This window comes from Thalassophryne amazonica, unplaced genomic scaffold, assembly GCF_902500255.1.
Source record: "Thalassophryne amazonica unplaced genomic scaffold, fThaAma1.1, whole genome shotgun sequence".
In the NCBI taxonomy this organism is placed as follows: domain Eukaryota; kingdom Metazoa; phylum Chordata; class Actinopteri; order Batrachoidiformes; family Batrachoididae; genus Thalassophryne; species Thalassophryne amazonica.
In genome coordinates, this window is record NW_022986257.1 from 479,434 (window position 1) to 488,918 (window position 9,485).

A 9,485-nucleotide genomic window follows, 5' to 3' on the forward strand; every position below is an offset into this window, starting at 1 on the left:
GCATAGGTCACCAATAACACTAATGTACAATATTCACAATGAAAAAACATGAAAAGTGTGTTCATGTGATTCTGTGGTGTTTTGGCGTCTTCTAAATAAAGCCAAAAACAGAAAGAAGACACACACTCATGATGATCATTTTGAGTGACAACAGACTGAACCAATAAGAGACCAGGATTAACAAAGCCTGGCTCTGTTAACTCAGCTCTGTTAGCACTCTTAGCTCATCTACATTAGCCTGGCTCTGTTAGCACTGTTAGCTTGACTCCACTTGCCAGGCTCAGTTAGTGCTCTGTCAGCTTGACTCTGTTAGCTTGACTCCATTAGCTTGGCTCCACTTGCCCAGCTCAGTTAGCGCTCTGTTAGCCTGGCTCTGTTAGTGTTCTGTTAGTTCGAATTTGTTATCCTGGCTCTGTTAGTGCTCTGATAGTTCAACTCCATTAGCCCGGCTCTGTTAGTTCGACTCCGTTAGAGCTCTGTTAGCTCGACTCCATTAGCCTGGCTCTGTTAGCACTTTGTTAGTTCAACTACGTTAGCCTGGCTCTGTTGGCGCTCTATTAGTTTGACTATCTGTTTGCCTGGCTATGTTAGCGCTTTGTTAATGCTCTGTTAGCCTTGTTCTGTTATCCTGGCTCTGTTAGCTAGACTTCATTAGCCTGACTGTGTTAGCCGAGCTCAGTTAGTGCTCTGTTTGCCCGGCTCTGTTAGCCTGCCTTTGTTAATGCTCTGTTAGCCCGGCCCTGTTAGCCTTGTTCTGTTATCCTGGCTCTGTTAGCTAGACTTCATTAGCCTGACTGTGTTAGCCGAGCTCAGTTAGTGCTCTGTTTGCCCGGCTCTGTTAGCCTGGCTTTGTTAGTGCTCTGTTAGCTTGATTCCATTGGCCTGGCTCTGTTAGTGCTCTGTCAGCTTGACTCTGTTAGCTCGACTCCATTAGCTTGGCTCCACTTGCCCAGCTCAGTTAGCGCTCTGTTAGCCTGGCTCTGTTAGCATTCTGTTAGTTCGACTTTGTTATCCTGGCTCTGTTAGCACTCTGTTGGTTTAACTACGTTAGCTTGCTGAGAACCATACTCTGTCTGACCAGTAGGATGATGAATGTGAGTATGTGTTCCCCTCTCTGACTGTCTCGTCTGCTATGGGGGCATGGCAGGAGGAGCAGGGGGCTCTCCTGTCTTTCAGGACACATGCATTGGGAGAGTTTGAGTGTATTGGAAAAAAAAAAGCTCTCTGTTAGCACTCTGTTAGTTCAACTACATTAGCCTGGCTCTGTTAGCGCTCTGCTTACTTTGACTCTGTTAGCCTGGCTTTGTTAGCACTCTGTTAGATTGATTCCATTTGCCAGGCTCTGTTAGCGCTGTGTTAGCTCGACTCTGTTAGCTCACCTCTGTTTCCCTGGCTCTGTTAGTGCTCTGCTTCTTCTGCTCTGATAACCTGACTTTGTTATTGCTGTTAGTTTGGCTAGGTTAATCCGGCTCTGTTCGTCTGGCTCTGTTAGCACTCTGTTAGTTCGACTCTGTCAGCCTGGCTGTGTTAGCCTGGCTCTGTTAGCACTCTGTTAATTTGACTCTGTCAGCCTGGCTGTGTTAGCCTGGCTCTGTTAACATTCTGTCAGTTTGACTTTGTTAGCCTGGCTTTGTTAGCGCTCTGATAGTTTGACTCCATTAGCCTGGCTCTGTTAGCACTCTGTTAGTTCAACTATGTTAGCCCGGCTTTGTTAGTTCGACTCTCTGTTTGCCTGGCTGTGTTAGAGCATTGTTCATGCTCTGTTAGCCCAGCTCTGTTAGACTGGCTGTTAGCCTTGTTCTGTTAGCCTGGCTCTGTTAGCTAGATTTCATTTCCTGGCTCTGTTGGCACTCGGTTAGTTCGACTCTGTCAGCCTGGCTGTGTTAGCCCTGCTCTGTTAGCATTCTGTTAGTTCGACTTCGTTAGCCCGGCTCTGTTATTGTTTTGTTGGTTCGACTTTGTTAGCCTGGCTCTGTTAGCGTTCTCATAGTTCAACTCCATTAGCCCGGCTCTGATAGTTCGACTCCGTTTGAGCTCTGTTAGTTCGACTCCATTAGCCTGGCTCTGTTAGTTCAACTCCGTTAGCCAGGCTCTGTTAGCGCTCTATTAGTTTGACTGTCTGTTTGCCTGGCTGTGTTAGCTCTTTGTTCATGCTCTCTTAGCCATGTTCTTTTAGCCTGGCTCTGTTAGCTAGACTCCATTATCCTGACTCTGTTAGCCCAGCTCAGTTAGTGCTCTGTTTGCCCAGCTCTGTTATCCTGGCTCTGTTACCGCTCTGTTATCTCGAGTCTGTTAGCTCGACTATGTTAGCTCACCTCTGTTTCCCCCAGCTCTGCTAGTGCTCTGCTTCTTCTGCTCTGATAACCTGACTTTGATATTGCTGTTTTCGGCTACGTTAATCCGGCTCTGTTCGTCTGGCTCTGTTAGCGCTCTGTTAATTCGACTCTGTCAGCCTGGCTGTGTTAGCCTGGCTCTGTTAGCATTCTGTCAGTTTGACTTTGTTAGCCTGACTTTGTTAGCACTCTGATAGTTCAACTCCATTAGCCTGGCTCTGTTAGCACTCTGTTCGTTCAACTATGTTAGCCCGGCTCTGTTAGCGCTCTGTTAGTTCGACTCTCTGTTAGCCTGGCTGTGTTAGAGCATTGTTCATGCTCTGTTAGCCCAGCCCTGTTAGCCCGGCTCCATTAGCCTGGCTATTAGCCATGTTCTTTTAGCCTGGCTCTGTTAGCTAGACTCCATTATCCTGACTCTGTTAGCCCAGCTCAGTTAGTGCTCTGTTTGCCCAGCTCTGTTAGCCTGGCTTTGTTAGCGCTCTGTTAGCTTGATTACATTAGCCCAGCTCTGTTAGCGCTCTGTTATCTTGAGTCTGTTAGCTCAACTCTGTTAGCTTGCCTCTGTGTGCCCGGCTCTGTTAGTGCTCTGTTACTTTGGCTCTGTTATCGCTGTTAGTTTGTCTACCTTAACCCGGCTCTGTTAGTCTGGCTCTGTTAGCGCTCTGTGAGCCTGGCTGTGTTAGCCCGGCTCTGTTAGCATTCTGTTAGTTCGACTTTGTTAGCCTGGCTCTGTTAGTTCGACTCCATTAGAGCTCTGTTAGCTTGACTCCATTAGCCCAGCTTTGTTAGCGCTCTGATAGTTCGACTCCATTAGAGCTCCATTAGCCCGGCTCTGTTAGTTAGACTCCATTAGGCCGGCTCTATTAGCGTTCTGTAAGTTCGACTCCATTAGAGCTCTGTCAGACTCCATTAGCCCGGCTCTGTTAGCGTTCTGTTAGTTCGACTCCATTAGAGCTCTGTCAGTTAGACTCCATTAGCTCGGCTCTGTTAGCGTTCTGTTAGTTCGACTCCATTAGAGCTCTGTCAGTTAGACTCCATTAGCCCGGCTCTGTTAGCGCTCTGATAGTTCGACTCCATTAGAGCTCCATTAGTCCGGCTCTGTTAGTTAGACTCCATTAGCCCGGCTCTATTAGCGTTCTGTTAGTTTGACTACTTTAGAGCTCTGTCAGTTAGATTCCATTAGCCGGGCTCTGTTAGCGTTCTGTTAGTTCGACTCCATTAGACCTCTGTCAGTTAGACTCCATTAGCGGGCTCTGTTAGCGTTCTGTTAGTTAGACTCCATTAGAGCTCTGTCAGTTAGACTCCATTAGCCCGGCTCTGTTAGCGTTCTGTTAGTTCGACTCCATTAGAGCTCTGTCAGTTAGACTCCATTAGCGGGCTCTGTTAGCGTTCTGTTAGTTAGACTCCATTAGAGGTCTGTCAGTTAGACTCCATTAGCCAGGCTCTGTTAGCGTTCTGTTAGTTTGACTCCATTAGAGCTCTGTCAGTTCGACTCCATTAGCCTGGCTCTGTTAGCGTTCTGTTAGTTCGACTCCATTAGAGCTCTGTTAGTTAGACTCCATTAGCCCGGCTCTGTTAGCGCTCTGATAGTTCGACTCCATTAGAGCTCCATTAGCCCGGCTCTGTTAGTTAGACTCCATTAGCCCGGCTCTATTAGCGTTCTGTTAGTTTGACTACTTTAGAGCTCTGTCAGTTAGATTCCATTAGCCGGGCTCTGATAGCGTTCTGTTAGTTCGACTCCATTAGACCTCTGTCAGTTAGACTCCATTAGCGGGCTCTGTTAGCGTTCTGTTAGTTAGACTCCAATAGAGCTCTGTCAGTTAGACTCCATTAGCCCGGCTCTGTTAGCGTTCTGTTAGTTCGACTCCATTAGAGCTCTGTCAGTTAGACTCCATTAGCGGGCTCTGTTAGCGTTCTGTTAGTTAGACTCCATTAGAGGTCTGTCAGTTAGACTCCATTAGCCAGGCTCTGTTAGCGTTCTGTTAGTTCGACTCCATTAGAGCTCTGTCAGTTCGACTCCATTAGCCTGGCTCTGTTAGCGTTCTGTTAGTTCGGCTCCATTAGAGCTCTGTTAGTTAGACTCCATTAGCCCGGCTCTGTTAGCGTTCTGTTAGTTCGACTCCATTAGCCTGGCTCTGTTAGCGTTCTGTTAGTTCGACTCCATTAGAGCTCTGTTAGTTTGACTCCATTAGCCCGGCTTTGTTAGCGCTCTGATAGTTCAACTCCATTAGCGCTCCATTAGCCCGGCTCTGTTAGTTAGACTCCATTAGCCCGGCTCTGTTAGCGTTCTGTTAGTTCGACTCCATTAGCGATCTGTCAGTTAGACTCCATTAGCCCGGCTATGTTAGCGTTCTGTTAGTTTGACTCCATTAGAGCTCTGTTAGTTAGACTCCATTAGCCCGGCTCTGTTAGCGTTCTGTTAGTTTGACTACTTTAGAGCTCTGTCAGTTAGATTCCATTAGCCGGGCTCTGTTAGCGTTCTGTTAGTTCGACTATATTAGACCTCTGTCAGTTAGACTCCATTAGCGGGCTCTGTTAGCGTTCTGTTAGTTAGACTCCATTAGAGCTCTGTCAGTTAGACTCCATTAGCCCGGCTCTGTTAGCGTTCTGTTAGTTCGACTCCATTAGAGCTCTGTCAGTTAGACTCCATTAGTGGGCTCTGTTAGCGTTCTGTTAGTTAGACTCCATTAGAGCTAAGTCAGTTAGACTCCATTAGCCAGGCTCTGTTAGCGTTCTGTTAGTTCGACTCCATTAGAGCTCTGTCAGTTCGACTCCATTAGCCTGGCTCTGTTAGCGTTCTGTTAGTTCGACTCCATTAGAGCTCTGTTAGTTAGACTCCATTAGCGCGGCTCTGTTAGCGTTCTGTTAGTTCGACTCCATTAGCCTGGCTCTGTTAGCGTTCTGTTAGTTCGACTCCATTAGAGCTCTGTTAGTTTGAATCCATTAGCCCTGCATTGTTAGCGCTCTGATAGTTCAACTCCATTAGCGCTCCATTAGCCCGGCTCTGTTAGTTAGACTCCATTAACCCGGCTCTGTTAGCGTTCTGTTAGCTCGACTCCATTAGAGCTCTGTTAGTTAGACTCCATTAGCCCAGCTCTGTTACCGTTCTGTTAGTTAGACTCCATTAACCCAGCTCTGTTAGTTAGACTCCATTAGCCCGGCTCTGTTAGTTAGACTCCATTAGCCCGGCTCTATTAGCGTTCTGTAAGTTCGACTCCATTAGAGCTCTGTCAGACTCCGTTAGCCCGGCTCTGTTAGCGTTCTGTTAGTTCGACTCCATTAGAGCTCTGTCAGTTAGACTCCATTAGCTCGGCTCTGTTAGCGTTCTGTTAGTTCGACTCCATTAGAGCTCTGTCAGTTAGACTCCATTAGCGGGCTCTGTTAGCATTCTGTTAGTTAGACTCCATTAGAGCTCTGTCAGTTAGACTCCATTAGCCCAGCTCTGTTAGCGCTCTGATAGTTCGACTCCATTAGAGCTCCATTAGCCCGGCTCTGTTAGTTAGACTCCATTAGCCCGGCTCTATTAGCGTTCTGTTAGTTTGACTCCATTAGAGCTCTGTCAGTTAGACTCCATTAGCCGGGCTCTGTTAGAGTTCTGTTAGTTTGACTCCATTAGAGCTCTGTCAGTTAGACTCCATTAGCGGGCTCTGTTAGCGTTCTGTTAGTTAGACTCCATTAGAACTCCATTAGCCCGGCTCTGTTAGTTAGACTCCATTAGCCCGGCTCTATTAGCGTTCTGTTAGTTTGACTCCATTAGAGCTCTGTCAGTTAGACTCCATTAGCCCGGCTCTGTTAGCATTCTGTTAGTTCGACTCCATTAGAGCTCTGTCAGTTAGACTCCATTAGCCCGGCTCTGTTAGCGTTCTGTTAGTTCGACTCCATTAGAGCTCTGTTAGCTAGACTCCATTAGCCCGGCTCTGTTAGCGTTCTGTTAGTTAGACTCCATTAGCCTGGCTAAGTTAGCGTTCTGTTAGTTCGACTCCATTAGAGCTCTGTTAGTTTGACTCCATTAGCCCGGCTTTGTTAGCGCTCTGATAGTTCAACTCCATTAGCGCTCCATTAGCCCGGCTCTGTTAGTTAGACTCCATTAGCCCGGCTCTGTTAGCGTTCTGTTAGTTCGACTCCATTAGCGCTCTGTCAGTTAGACTCCATTAGCCCGGCTATGTTAGCATTCTGTTAGTTCCACTCCATTAGAGCTCTTTTAGTTAGACTCCATTAGCCCGGCTCTGTTAGCGTTATGTTAGTTAGACTCCATTAACCCGGCTCTGTTAGCGCTCTGATAGTTCAACTCCATTAGAGCTCCATTAGCCCGGCTCTGTTAGTTAGACTCCATTAGCCCGGCTCTGTTAGCGTTCTGTTAGTTCGACTCCATTAGCGCTCTGTCAGTTAGACTCCATTAGCCCGGCTATGTTAACATTCTGTTAGTTCCACTCCATTAGAGCTCTTTTAGTTAGACTCCATTAGCCCGGCTCTGTTAGCGTTCTGTTAGTTAGACTCCATTAACCCGGCTCTGTTAGCGTTCTGTTAGTTCGACTCCATTAGAGCTCTGTTAGTTAGACTCCATTAGCCCAGCTCTGTTAGCGTTCTGTTAGTTAGACTCCATTAGAGCTCTGTCAGTTAGACTCCATAAGCCCGGCTCTGTTAGCGTTGTGTTAGTTCGACTCCATTAGAGCTCTGTTAGCTAGACTCCATTAGCCCGGCTCTGTTAGCGTTCTGTCAGTTAGACTCCATTAGCCAGGCTCTGTTAGCGTTCTGTTAGTTCGACTCCATTAGAGCTCTGTCAGTTCGACTCCATTAGCCTGGCTCTGATAGCGTTCTGTTAGTTCGACTCCATTAGAGCTCTGTCAGTTAGACTCCATTAGCCTGGCTCTGTTAGCGTTCTGTTAGTTCGACTCCATTAGAGCTCTGTTAGTTAGACTCCATTAGCCCGGCTCTGTTAGCGTTCTGTTAGTTCGACTCCATTAGCCTGGCTCTGTTAGCGTTCTGTTAGTTCGACTCCATTAGAGCTCTGTTAGTTTGACTCCATTAGCCCGGCTTTGTTAGCGCTCTGATAGTTCAACTCCATTTGCGCTCCATTAGCCCGGCTCTGTCAGTTAGACTCCATTAGCCCGGCTATGTTAGCGTTCTGTTAGTTTGACTCCATTAGAGCTCTGTTAGTTAGACTCCATTAGCCCGGCTCTGTTAGCGTTCTGTTAGTTTGACTACTTTAGAGCTCTGTCAGTTAGATTCCATTAGCCGGGCTCTGTTAGCGTTCTGTTAGTTCGACTATATTAGACCTCTGTCAGTTAGAATCCATTAGCGGGCTCTGTTAGCGTTCTGTTAGTTAGACTCCATTAGAGCTCTGTCAGTTAGACTCCATTAGCCCGGCTCTGTTAGCGTTCTGTTAGTTCGACTCCATTAGAGCTCTGTCAGTTAGACTCCATTAGCGGGCTCTGTTAGCATTCTGTTAGTTAGACTCCATTAGAGCTAAGTCAGTTAGACTCCATTAGCCAGGCTCTGTTAGCGTTCTGTTAGTTCGACTCCATTAGAGCTCTGTCAGTTCGACTCCATTAGCCTGGCTCTGTTAGCGTTCTGTTAGTTTGACTCCATTAGAGCTCTGTTAGTTAGACTCCATTAGCCCGGCTCTGTTAGCGTTCTGTTAGTTCGACTCCATTAGCCTGGCTCTGTTAGCGTTCTGTTAGTTCGACTCCATTAGAGCTCTGTTAGTTTGAATCCATTAGCCCGGCTTTGTTAGCGCTCTGATAGTTCAACTCCATTAGCGCTCCATAGCCCGGCTCTGTTAGTTAGACTCCATTAGCCCGGCTCTGTTAGCGTTCTGTTAGTTCGACTCCATTAGCGCTCTGTCAGTTAGACTCCATTAGCCCGGCTATGTTAGCGTTCTGTTAGTTTGACTCCATTACAGCTCTGTTAGTTAGACTCCATTAGCCCGGCCCTGTTAGCGTTCTGTTAGTTAGACTCCATTAACCCGGCTCTGTTAGAGTTCTGTTAGTTAGACTTCATTAACCCGGCTCTGTTAGCGTTCTGTTAGTTCGACTCCATTAGAGCTCTGTTAGTTAGACTCCATTAGCCCGGCTCTGTTAGCGTTCTGTTAGTTAGACTCCATTAGCCCGGCTATGTTAGCGTTCTATTAGTTAGACTCCATTAACCCGGCTCTGTTAGCGTTCTGTTAGTTTGACTCCATTAGCCCGGCTCTGTTAGCGCTCTGTCAGTTAGACTCCATTAGCCCGGCAATGTTAGCGTTCTGTTAGTTAGACTCCATTAACCCGGCTGTGTTAGCGTTCTGTTAGTTAGACTCCATTAACCCGGCTCTGTTAGTGTTCTGTTAGCCCGGCTCTGTTAGCGTTCTGTTAGTTAGACTCCATTAGCCTGGCTCTGTTAGCGTTCTGTTAGTTCGACTCCATTAGAGCTCTGTTAGTTTGACTCCATTAGCCCGGCTTTGTTAGCGCTCTGATAGTTCAACTCCATTAGCTCGGCTCTGTTAGCGTTCTGTTAGATTGACTCCATTAGCCTGGCTCTGTTAGCGTTCTGTTAGTTCAACTCCATTAGAGCTTTGTTAGTTAGACTCCATTAGCCTTGCTCTGTTAGCGTTCTGTTAGTTCGACTCCATTAGAGCTTTGTTAGTTAGACTCCATTAGCCTGGCTCTGTTAGCGTTCTGTTAGTTCGACTCCATTAGAGCTTTGTTAGTTAGACTCCATTAGCCTGGCTCTGTTAGCGTTCTGTTAGTTCAACTCCATTAGCGTTCTGTTAGTTAGACTCCATTAACCCGGCTCTGTTAGCATTCTGTTAGTTCGACTCCATTAGAGCTCTGTCAGTTAGACTCCATTAGCCCGGCTCTGTTAGCGTTCTGTTAGTTCGACTCCATTAGAGCTCTGTTAGACTCCATTAGCCCGGCTCTGTTAGCGTTCTGTTAGTTAGACTCCATTAGCCTGGCTCTGTTAGCGTTCTGTTAGTTCGACTCCATTAGAGCTCTGTTAGTTAGACTCCATTAGCCCGGCTCTGTTAGCGTTCTGTTAGTTAGACTCCATTAACCCGGCTCTGTTAGCGTTCTGTTAGTTCGACTCCATTAGAGCTCTGTTAGTTAGACTCCATTAGCCCAGCTCTGTTACCGTTCTGTTAGTTAGACTCCATTAACCCGGCTCTGTTAGCGTTCT